General features: G+C 37.4%; 1 long non-coding RNA gene across 1 annotated transcript; it reads right to left on the reverse strand.

Moving 5' to 3' along the window:
* Nucleotides 1–3,238: 3,238 nt before the first annotated feature.
* On the reverse strand, nt 3,239–4,808 carry LOC120274109. Its single transcript, XR_005540701.1, has 3 exons — nt 4,531–4,808; nt 4,318–4,382; nt 3,239–3,275 (listed from the first exon to the last, which is right to left on the reverse strand). It is a non-coding gene; the product is annotated as an uncharacterized LOC120274109 (long non-coding RNA).
* Between the last annotated feature and the right edge of the window lie 7,321 nt (nt 4,809–12,129).

Here is a 12,129-nt window from a genome sequence, read left to right on the forward strand (position 1 = left end):
AGCAGAAGTCATGTGATTCCCTTGAGTGATTTCCCTGACCGGAATAATCTTATCAATAACACCATAGTGCACATCTCAACTGAGAATGATGAAAAATATTGGATTCTTACGGCTAATAGAAGATTTATGGTGAAATCTTTTTACAACTTTTTGAATGATGGTGGACTACGATGCCACAAAAACCGTATCATCTTGAAAGGCGCTTGCCTAAAAAATTAACCTTTTCAACTGGTTAGCTTAGGATAATAAGATCTTGACTCTCAAGAACTTAGCTCTATGTAGATGTAACCTCCTCCAATCAACTACTTGTGTGTTGTGTCATGCGGCAGTTGAAACTGTTGATTATCTTCTTCTTCATTGTCCCTTTGCCTTGCACATCTAGAACTACTTTGGGAAGCTCTTAGGGGTTTGTCATTCTCCTCAGTCTTTCAAGGACCTTTGTGAGAGCTATTAATTGGAATATTTGGCTTGAAAGGAAACACGCATTTTCAATTCTAATTGCCTCTCGACTGTTTCTATTATCTTAAAGATTAACCTCATGTTAATTTTATGGTTCAATGCAGCTCCTGAGTCTAAAAAGGAAAAACTTGATGAACCTATGTTAAAGATCAAGAGGAATCTAGAATTCCTAAGCTCCAGAGATTTAGTGCAGGTTGCCCCGTCGTTGCAACCTCTTTCCCGGGCGAGATCTAGCTCTTAGTTGCTAGGTAACCCTAAAGGAACTTTCTTTCCTTTAGGTTTCTCTTTTTTCTTTCTCTTTCTTTTTTGTTCTTTTGTTGTCTTCTTTTACCATTCCTAGTGGTTGTTTTTGTAGAGCCTTGGCTTCTTTTGGTGTTGTTTCTTTTTTTAATGAATGTGGTTTATCCACTTTTTCCAAAAAAAAAAAATGCTATATAACATTATTACTCATGGAATGGGCCTGATCTCCTGAACTGGAAATAAAAATGCCCTGTAGAGGATGGTGCAAAGATAAACAATCTTAATTCTTGGCCACGAATACCTTAATTAATAGAAATTGAGCTGATAACTTACAGAAGACAATAAGAAATGACGTTAGGATCATACCTGCTGGCGAGCTCTTTGGAGCTTCTGTTCTAGTTGGGTAAGCTTCAGCCTTCTACTCTCAAGTTGTTGCACATATGGCTATAAATATTTATAAAAAATTTGATAATTACATTAATAACTCAAAAAAGATGAACACAGAGAGCTTTAACAATTTTCCAAACAAAGTAGCATTAACGTACTTCAGCACATAAATACCATTCTTGTAATAATCCAAAGATGCTGGAAAACACTTGCATCAAGGGTACAGAAACACATTCCATCCAAGGAAAAAATGCAGTCAACATATTGCATATTCCAAACTCAGCATCAGAATGAAATTTTCAATATGTCTAAGATAACTGTGTTGGAGATTTTTGATCAGATCCCAATGAACGCACTACTGCAGCTCCAGGTCGCTTCCAGGATTCCAGGTTTTGGTGCGCATCATGTCTCCAGGAATTCAGCTTTGGTGCGCTGCTTGTCGGGACCGAAAACAAGGAAGAATTGGAAGCTGTTTAACTGAATGCATTTGTTTGTATTGCATCTGGGGATGCTTAAATATATATGTAATTGTGTTTGTTTGTAATGTTTGGTTAATTTTGAGTATTATCTTGCTCTGTACTGTGCGACCATGATGGTTGGTCTGCTAGGTGTTTGTATAAATGCCTGATGTTTAATTGAATGAAATGCAGGGAATTATTGAGTGTGAAATACATCAGTCTTCTTTCTCATTCACTTTGTTATCATTGAATGATTATGTTGTGATACAATTAAGTGAGAATTGAGTGTCAATTCTAGAAAACAGGTTCATCCCAAGTGTGCTGGTTGCACATCCTTGCTCTCGATCCAAACAGTGGTATCAGAGACAGTTATTAAATTCAGACAAGGATGTCTAGCTCCTCTTCAGCAAAAGATTATGAAGTTCCTTATTTCAAAGGTGAAAACTACAACCTTTGTTCATTGATGATGAAAACCATGTTTAGATCAAAGGATCTATGGAAATTGGTGGAGAAGGGATTCAGTGAAGAAGGAGATGCTACTAGAATCAATGATAGCCTAAAAAAGGATGCCAAAGCCATGTATTTAATCCAGCGAGCACTTGATGCAAGGATACTGGTGAGGATTTCTGAAGCCAAGACAGCTAAGGAGGCATGGGACACTATAAAGGCGAGTTCCGAGGGAGACTCGGGGCAACTCCACTATCGCGACTTCATGCTCTTCAAAGGGAGTTTGATGTCATCAAAATGAAGCATGGTGAGAGTGTTCAGGACTTCGTGAGCAGGGTATTAGACATAGTCTACCAAATCAGAGTCTTGAAGCAGGACCTCCCTCAAAAGGCAGTAGTATCCAAAATACTTAGAAGTTTGACTCCCAAGTTCTCACAGGCCGTTCACTCGATCATAGAAGCAAAGGACTTGAATACAATATCAGTTGAGCAATTGAGCAGCTCACTGAAAAATCATGAAACTATATTAAATATTGAAGCAAATCAACATGAAGGAGAGAAGGCATTGTATGCAGGCAGAGGAGGTGCTCACACTTCTGAGCATTCAAACAGAGGGAGAGGCAGAGGCCGAGGCTTCTCTCCCAGAGGAAGGGGACGCGGGCGTGGCAGAAGTAGTGACCCAGCTCGCACTGAACCAGGTTTCTCTGCAGAAATTAACAAATCCCATAAGGGAGTACAATGCTTTGTTTGTAAGAAATTTGGACATGTAAAATCCCAATGTTGGTATAGAAACAGGGAAGCGAATGTTGTGAAAGAAGAAAAGCCAAAGGAAGGAGAAGAAGTGGCTTTTATGGCAATCTCAGAAGAACTAACACGAAGTGGAGGACTGTGGTTAATTGACAGCGGTTGTTCCAACCACATGTCAGGGGAGAAAGGTCTGTTCCAGACATGACCACCACACCAAGCCTGTCACGCCCCGAACCTGGCTCCCCAGGCCCAGTGCACTGACAAACGGCCACACACCCACCAAGCTGAGGCCCGGTAGGCATGTAAGGCCTCAAAACCTGTTCTCAACAAATCACAAAAAAAATCTAACAGAGAGCAAAGGCTAGAAACAAGAATGAAGTTCAACACTAAAAGAAATAACTAAGTGTCTTGCACAGTTGCTACAAATTTAATCAAATAAAAACTATGCCCACAACAATGGGACTTATTACATGCTAAGAAGATTGACGGTGGCCCAACGATCCTGCTAAGCTATCCGTCACTGACCTCTACTCCTGATCTGAAAGAAAATAACAACAAAATTTATGAGCTTGACAGCCCAGTAAGCACCCACTAAAAATATAGGGATCACTTATCAAAAATCATGATTTAATGATTTGCAAAAAACCAACCATAAGTTTAATTCACATAACATAGATGTCAAAAATTTAGCATATAGGTCCCCCAAACAACTATTGCCCAAAACAAATCACAAAATTCATATATTTACCCTCGGTGACCCGAGACAAAACAAAAAGTCATATTCTTACCCTCGGTGACCCGAGCCAAAAATTAACAAAGGCCGATATTACTGCACGAGCGGCAGCGTTGGGAAACTATAGTTTCTAGAACAAAAATACGTGTCGACACGGTCGGGTGTTTAACCCCGATGACGAGGGTTGTTGCAAAGTTAGTTGGGGACTAATTTCTATATCAAAAGTACCTTGTTCACAAAAGCGATGAACTAACAAAATTCAAAAACACACAAAGTATAAAAAAATTTACTGATAACATGATCCCATTTTTGTCATATCAAAAATACACCGATTAATAGAATACAAACATGAACATATATTAAAAAAATAATAATACTCTTTAATCAAAAATTAAATAAATACCGAAATTCAAAATAAATAATACATAATACATCATACGGACTTAAAACCCAAGAATTATTCACAATTTAAACAAATTTCCAAAAATTAAGAAATTTTAAATAATTATAATTCAACACGGTATGTAAAAATTTCGGAAGATATGAAATTTTAAAAAAGAAAAGAAGAAATTCAGAATTTAAATGAATTATCTTGAAATTCAAAATTTAAATAAAATCAGGATTTCGCTGCACATGTAAACATTTCAAATTCAAAAGAAGATCATCAATTTGAAATATTAAATAAATTAAAATAATTCCGAAAATAGTATTAATTATATAAATATAATTTGAATAATATACAGAAATCTAATTATCCAAAATAAATAAATAAAAATACATATTTTCACAAATTTAACAAGTTTCAAAAAGTCTATATACATAGTATAATTTATATGTGGTTACTTACCTAAATGTCTCACAACTCCAAGACTCCAAATCAGATTATCCAAAATCAAGCACTCGAAGGATGCCCTAACAAACATAAATCATGTGCATAAAAGAATGAATAAACACAAAGGTTGGTGAACACATATCAAATTCCTTAAGGTAGTCTATAGGGTGAAAACTAAGGATGAGAATAAGTAAGATCTCACAACCACAATAAAATTCAAGCACCTACCTTGGATCTTTCGTCACAAAATTCAACGAGGAACAAAATATCAAGAGCCTGCCGCCAAGGTCACCACACGACACGAGAAGAGATAGGGTTTCCTCCGGTTTTCTACTCTCCTTTAATTTTTAAACCAAAACAAATATCGCGTGAGGATCCTCGCTCGGGTGTTACGGAACGATAAATCAGATCCGGGAGGCTGGGATAAGATAAGGGTCTCCTTTTAAAATATAAATAAGTAGATAGATTTAACTAAAAGTAATTTAAAATTAATTAAGAGGATGGGGTCCACAAAGCCATTCCATTAGAGTTGGGGACGGAAATGCACTCAAAGTTGAAGGCATTGGCAAGGTAACACTCTATTCAAGCAGAGGTAAGACCATTACCTTGAACGATGTCCAGTATGTACCAAATTTAACTCATAACCTTTTGAGTGTCGGTCAAATGATGAATGCTGGATTTGACATCGAGTTTACTAGAGGAATCTGTAATATCAAGGAGACTGAAACCAAGGTACAGGTCGCTCAGGTGGCCATGACTCCTAACAGGCTGTTTCCTCTACAAGCTAATGATGTTGATTTTGCAAACTTAGCACAAGGGGAAGATGAAGCCTCTGATCTCTGGCATAAGAGGTATGGGCACATAAACATGAAGTACCTGAAACAAATATCAGAACAGGGTCTGGTGTCTGGCTTACCGAAGATCACAAGTGTGAATTCATGTGAAGCATGCTCACAAGGGAAGCAAGCTCGCTCTGTGTTTCCCAAAGGCCAAGCAAAGCGAGCATCCGCACCATTAGAATTAATCCATGGCGACCTTGTAGGCCCAATCAAAGCAACATCCATCGGAGGTAACTCCTACTTTCTCCTACTGACTGATGACTTCTCCAGGTACAGTTGGGTGTACTTTATGCACCGAAATCAGAGACATTTCAGCTCTTCAAGCAATTTAAGCTTCTGGTGGAGAAGCAGTTCTCATCCCAAGTCAAGGTTTTGCGCACTGATCACGGAGGCGAATTTATATCCAATGAATTTGAAGCTTTCTGCAAGCTCGCCGGAGTACACCACCAACTATCAGCTCCACAAACCCCCCAACAAAATGGCGTCGCCGAACGCAAGAACAGAATAGTGACGGAGATGGCTCGTACCATGCTGAAAGAGAAGAAGGTGCCGTCAGAGTACTGGGCAGAGGCTGTGGCGACGGCGGTTTACATCCTCAATCGATCTACAACATCGGCGGTGAAGTTCCGAACTCCGTTTGAAGCTTTGACCGGTGAGAAGCCCTCAGTTAACCATTTCAGGGTGTTTGGCTGTCTGGTCTACGCCTTCGTTGACCCGATGCAGCGGTCCAAGTTTGACGCCAAGTCACAACCCGGAGTGCTGATTGGATACTGCGATCGGTTGAAGGCCTATCGGATCATTGATCCTGATTCGAAGCGCGTACACGTCAGTAAGGATATCCGGTTCTTTGAAGAAAAGAGCTGTGATTGGTCCAGCTGTGCTGACTCAGTTGCCTCAACTTATGCACCAGCACGTGAGGAGCGAGTGACATCTCTTAACAGAAAAGAGAATATACCTCAACCGTTCGATCAGACTGATGAACGGGCTGGTTCACATCATCAGTTCTCTTCTAATTTCAGAGAAGAAGAATCAGTGGCCGGAGAAGATGGTGGCGCTCCGACGAGGTATAGAAATCTTAGTGATCTCTATAGCTCTTGCTCTCTAGCCCTTTCTGTAGGGGACCCTTCATCTTACGAAGAAGCTGCAAGGAGTGAGGAATGGATTACGGCCATGAAGGAGGAGATGAATGTCATAACAAAGAATCAAACATGGCATCTAACCGCTCTTCCAGAAGGAAAGAAAGCAATAGGACTAAAGTGGATCTTCAAGTCAAAATTCAATCCAGATGGCTCACTATTAAAAAGAAAAGCTCGTATCATGGCTAAAGGCTACTCGCAGCGAGAGGGAATTGATTTAGAAGAAGTTTTCTCTCCAGTCGCTCGAATGGAGACTGTGCGACTGTTCTTATCCATAGGAGCACAAAAGGAATGGAGAATTTATCAACTGGATGTAAAATCCGCATTTCTAAACGGAGATCTCATGGAAGAGGTGTACATCATGCAACCAGAGGGGTTCGTTGTAAGTGAGAAGAAGGAAGATGTGTATCATCTTCATAAAGCTCTATATGGATTACGTCAAGCACCCAGAGCTTGGTATAGTCGTATAGACACTCATTTTTCACAATTGGGTTTCACTCGAAGTAGCAATGAACCCACTGTATACTCCAAGATGCAAGGTAATTCTGATGTTCTCTTACTTTGCTTATATGTTGATGATATTTTATACATGGGGTCTTCAAAGGTGTCTTTGATTGAGTTCAAAGAAAATATGTTGAAGACTTTTGAGATGACTGATATGGGACCGATGAGGTTCTTTCTCGGGTTGGAGGTGATACAGAGGAAAGGATATGTTTTCATGTCACAAAAGAAGTATGCAGGGGATCTCTTGCTCAGGTCAGGGATGGAAAATTGCAGGGAAGTGGATACCCCAATGAATTCAAATGAAAAACTCTGTCTTCAGGACAATTCTGAGAAAACAAATCCACAGAGATATAGAAAATTAGTTGGTGCTCTGCTCTACCTCACCCACTCACGGCCCGATATTATGTTTGCCGTTTCAATGGTTGCTCGGTTCATGCATTCACCGAGTGTACATCATTTAGGGGCAGTAAAGCGAATCCTTCGTTATGTTAAAGGAACGATCGGCTTTGGGATTCATTACAAGAAGGGAGAAAATTTCAAATTGTTGGGGTACTCTGACAGTGACTGGGGAGGATCTCAAGACGACCGGAAAAGCACCTCAGGGTGGGTATTTTCACTAGGCTCTGGTGTTATAGCTTGGTGTTCGAAGAAGCAGTCAATCACTGCTCTTTCAAGCACTGAAGCAGAGTACATTTCATTGACGGCTGCCGCATGCGAGGTTGTGTGGCTTCGTCGTCTGCTAGAAGATCTAAATGAGAAGCAGGAGGACTCAAGTGTGATTCTCTATGACAATTCATCAGCACTTTCTATCGCCAGGAATCCTATACACCATGGGCGAACGAAACACATTGATACCCATTTTCATTTTATTCGGGACCTTATAAAGATTGGCTTAATTAATGTGAAGCATTGTGGCACTGACGATCAGTTAGCTGATGTATTTACTAAAGCCCTGTCCAGAATCAAGTTTAGTTCATTCACAGAGAAGCTAGGAGTTGGAGAATTATCTGATCAAGGGGAGTATGTTGGAGATTTTTTATCAGATCCCAATGAACGCACTACTGCAGCTCCAGGTCGCTTCCAGGATTCCAGGTTTTGGTGCGCATCATGTCTCCAGGAATTCAGCTTTGGTGCGCTGCTTGTCGGGACCTAAAACAAGGAAGAATTGGAAGCTGTTAACTGAATGCATTTGTTTGTATTGCATCTGGGGATGCTTAAATATATATGTAATTGTGTTTGTTTGTAATGTTTGGTTAATTTTGAGTGTTCTCTTGCTCTGTACTGTGCGACCATAATGGTTGGTTTGCTAGGTGTTTGTATAAATGCCTGATGTTTAATTGAATGAAATGCAGGGAATTATTGAGTGTGAAATACATCAGTCTTCTTTCTCATTCACTTTGTTATCATTGAGTGATTATGTTGTGATACAATTAAGTGAGAATTGAGTGTTAATTCTAGAAAACAGGTTCATCCCAAGTGTGCTGGTTGCACATCCTTGCTCTCGATCCAAACAAATTGCCTATAATGTGAATACAGCTCAAGAAGGTGGAACTAAAACACAAACTAAGAGGGCCATATATTGCAACTTTATTCACTGGTTCAACATAAGTTGATCCCTAAATAAGAGTTTCATCCAGCAAAATAAATAAATAAATAAATGCATATTTGAATACAGGGTCAAATTAAGTGTGTTATACCTTCATGCAAGGAAGCCAGTTAATTAAATGTTTTCCTCTGAATAATAAGTGTTTTCTGAATTAGTTTATCATGTTTAGTCCATAGTCCAGACCATATAGTTTGAGAGCAAAATTATAACAATGCAATCCAATAATAATTGACAACAAATCAATTGAACAATTTTCTTTTCTTATTTTTTGGGTTCAAGAATGAGCCCCCAACATGAAGGAGAAATCCGAATGAAATTGAAAATTATCCTTTCCAAGTAATGGTTCAATTAGCAAATTTGGTTCATGGAGTCCTCAATCTGTGAATTTATTCTTTATTTTACTTCCTCAAGATGAATCAATAGACCAATGAAACCTTGTGAAGTCACAATCGGAAAGGCAAGGTGTTTTTAATCAATGCTCATGAAAATCTAATATTGTCTGCTTTTCTATTAATATTAATATATGAGTTTAATCCATGCAATTTACTGTAAATAAACCTTTGTTTTGAATTTTTTTTTTAACCACTTGATATAGGAAAGATGCATCTTTGCATTCAATGTAAAGGAACTCTAGTGTTCTGTGCGCATGATGGTTGTCAATGATAGAACTTCCCTGAAGCATTCCAATCCTTTTATCACTGAGTATAATTCCGTGGGTGGAATTGTTTTAGTACTTATAAGTCATCAGAACTGAGGTAAGTGTTCTAATCCATTCAAATCTTCTGCACTCAATCCATCCGGCACTTCCTAACCAAAGTGATGATGCACAAAATTTGCAAGATTAATTCAAGTGTGGCAACTACAAACTGCATACCTCTACAAGTCCTTCACCCAAGACCAAATGAAATAAACTCGAAATCATGTCATTGGAAATCTAAATCAATGTTCATAAATCTATATGGTATGAACTCTTTGGGCAAGTCCCAAGATTTTAAATCCCTCAATAATGCACTTGCATTGATGATTACTCTCTTTTTTAGGTGGGAATCTTGTAGCCTTACAACTCAATGCCTTTGATGTTGTCAAGCACATTTTATTCGCATCCTCCTTGGTCAATATCGAACTCTTTTCACCAGCCGTCCTGGCCTTGTCTTGTAACTTCTTCATTACTTTTGGATTCCAAATGAGTACTGGCATAGCCCACTCCAAGAATATATGTATGAGGTAGTTGTTCCACCAGCAAACATGCTCTGCAATAATGTTGGGCCATTACAACATTGAAGATCAACAAATTATCTGTGTATATATATAGGAGGTTTTTAATATAAGTGACCTGTTTTGTGCAGGTAGAGACAAAAGTTCATTTTGGGAGAAGATGATGTGCATCTCATTCTCGTTTCGGCAAGAATTTAGAGTTCTTATTCAAAGATTGTCTGAATGTACAATCAATTTTCAGCCTCAAGTTTGTATCTGACTATGGCCATGACTAATCAAATGCCCCAGCAATGATCAAAACTTCACATGTTGGAGAACTAAAGGGCTCATGATATACTACTTTCCGTCTTTTGTTCTCTGCATGTTTTTCGGAGATTTCAATCAAAGTCGTCACTTGTTTTTCCCTTTTTGAACTTTATTATCAAGGATTTTAGATTCCTGGCAACTATGTATTATCGAATCACGCGTGAATTGTTTATTGTATCGAGACTTGTTTTTCATCCATTTAATTGATATTTTTATGTCGAGCTCCATTATCATAAAGATAAGTAATAACATTCTTATCCAAACGCAGTTTTGCACTACAATCAAAATGGTATAAAGTCTTGTTTGGATTAATTTCTAACCCTTTTTATAAGATAAGTACTTCTGAGCTAAAAAGTTAGTTTTTTCGAAACAATTTGGGGTTACACAATTACTTAACTATTCTTGTGAAATAAAAAAATAATCTAGGCTTTTAAAGTTTCTCTCCAAGTCTTTTGCATCCCCATCCAATCTTCTCTCCTCCAAGATCTAAATGCCTCCCCTCCCATCCGCTTTCATCCTCGCCCCAATGTAATAAACACATAATAATTGGGATATTATTATAATTCAATAAATACCCATTTTAGTAATTTGCTACTAAAAAAATCCTTTTATGAATGCACATCAAAATAACTTCAGAAATATAAAATTATTTCTACATTAATACATCCAAACACAAAATACAGAGAAATACTTAACTTACTCTAACAATCTTTTTCATAAGCCCTTATACCAAACTGAAAAAGCACTTTTTTTAAAAGCCAATCCAAACAAGGCCTTAATCAATTATTTATTTATTTATTTTATATAAATAAAAAAAAAACTAGGGAGCATCTAAGACAACAAACAACACCCCATCTTAAAACCAAAACTTAGAAATGCGACAAATTTTCAAAAGCCATTTCAGGGTAGCTGTGGCCGCATAATACTTTTTTTTTTATTTTTTTTATTACTAACTGGCTATGTCCTTTGGGGAGGGAAAAGGTGTTAAGAGTTCAAATCCCACAAAAAGATATTAACTAAGTGGGAGTTTAGATTTTCCGTAGATACCCATTAATCTTTTTAAAAATTTTAATTATTAAAGTGACTTCATACATAATAAATTTGAGAAAATCTCAATTAATTGAAAATAATTCTATAAAAATTATTGTTGAAGCCCCGGACTATTGTTAATTATATTTCACAACTATTGTTAATCTAGTCCTTTGTCTTTGTTTTAATTTTGTTCTCCCTTTCATTTTGGTTTTTGTGTTGCTATTGTACTTTGTCAGTTTTCACTTCTAGTGGACTGCTTTGTTATATTGCTCTCTTAGTCTTAATACTAGTTGTGGTTCATCCAATTTTTCAAAAACTTTTTCATGACTTTTGCAATTTTTTTACACCCTTTCGAATTTATTTTAGACTTTTATGATGCTCTCTTAGTCTTAATGCTAGTTGTGGTTCATCCAATTTTTTTCATTCATGACTTCTCAATTTTTTACACCCTTTCAAATTTATTTTTAGACTTTTTATGAATAATTGAATTTTTTTATGATAATAAATGTCGTTATTAAATTTTTTGCAATTATAAAAAATACATTTTATATTTCATATGTTATCAAAATTAGCAATTTTTTTAAGAAACTAATAACCACCCAAAAAAAGATAAAAAAGAGAACAAAAGTTGAAACTAGGGGACAATTCTACCACGAGAGGACTAGGTCCCCATATTAGAGATCGTACAAGAGGAGTGTAAGGAAACATGGCTTGTGAGGGATGATAGCTAAAGGCAGGGAGCACCTCATCATGGGTAAGGATACCAAAAGCAATGGTTTTAGCTATCCCAAGTTTGAAGGCCTCATAATTATTTTTTTTAAAATCTTTTTTTTTTGTGATAAAGGCCAATAAATCACATTTAATTGAAAATAGAATAATCATTATAGAGAAAATAACACAACAAGAACAGACAAACGAGGAAGAAACAAAAAATACAAGCAATGATGAGGAGAACATGGAAATTGCAAATCCACTAATGATGGAAGAGGGAAAAAGGGGAAAAAAACTAAAAGGAAATAAGGGCCGGTTCAGCCTTCATGCAACGCTATATGAATTCCTCACTCTTGCAATAGCAAATGCCAGGTCCACAAAGTTGAGACTCCTTTTGATGGTCAGAAGAGCTTCCTCCAACTTAACCTTTGATCTAGCATTGCATTTATCAATACAGTAATCATAATCAACTTTTGAC

Source organism: Dioscorea cayenensis, chromosome 12, assembly GCF_009730915.1.
Source record: "Dioscorea cayenensis subsp. rotundata cultivar TDr96_F1 chromosome 12, TDr96_F1_v2_PseudoChromosome.rev07_lg8_w22 25.fasta, whole genome shotgun sequence".
Classification (NCBI taxonomy): domain Eukaryota; kingdom Viridiplantae; phylum Streptophyta; class Magnoliopsida; order Dioscoreales; family Dioscoreaceae; genus Dioscorea; species Dioscorea cayenensis.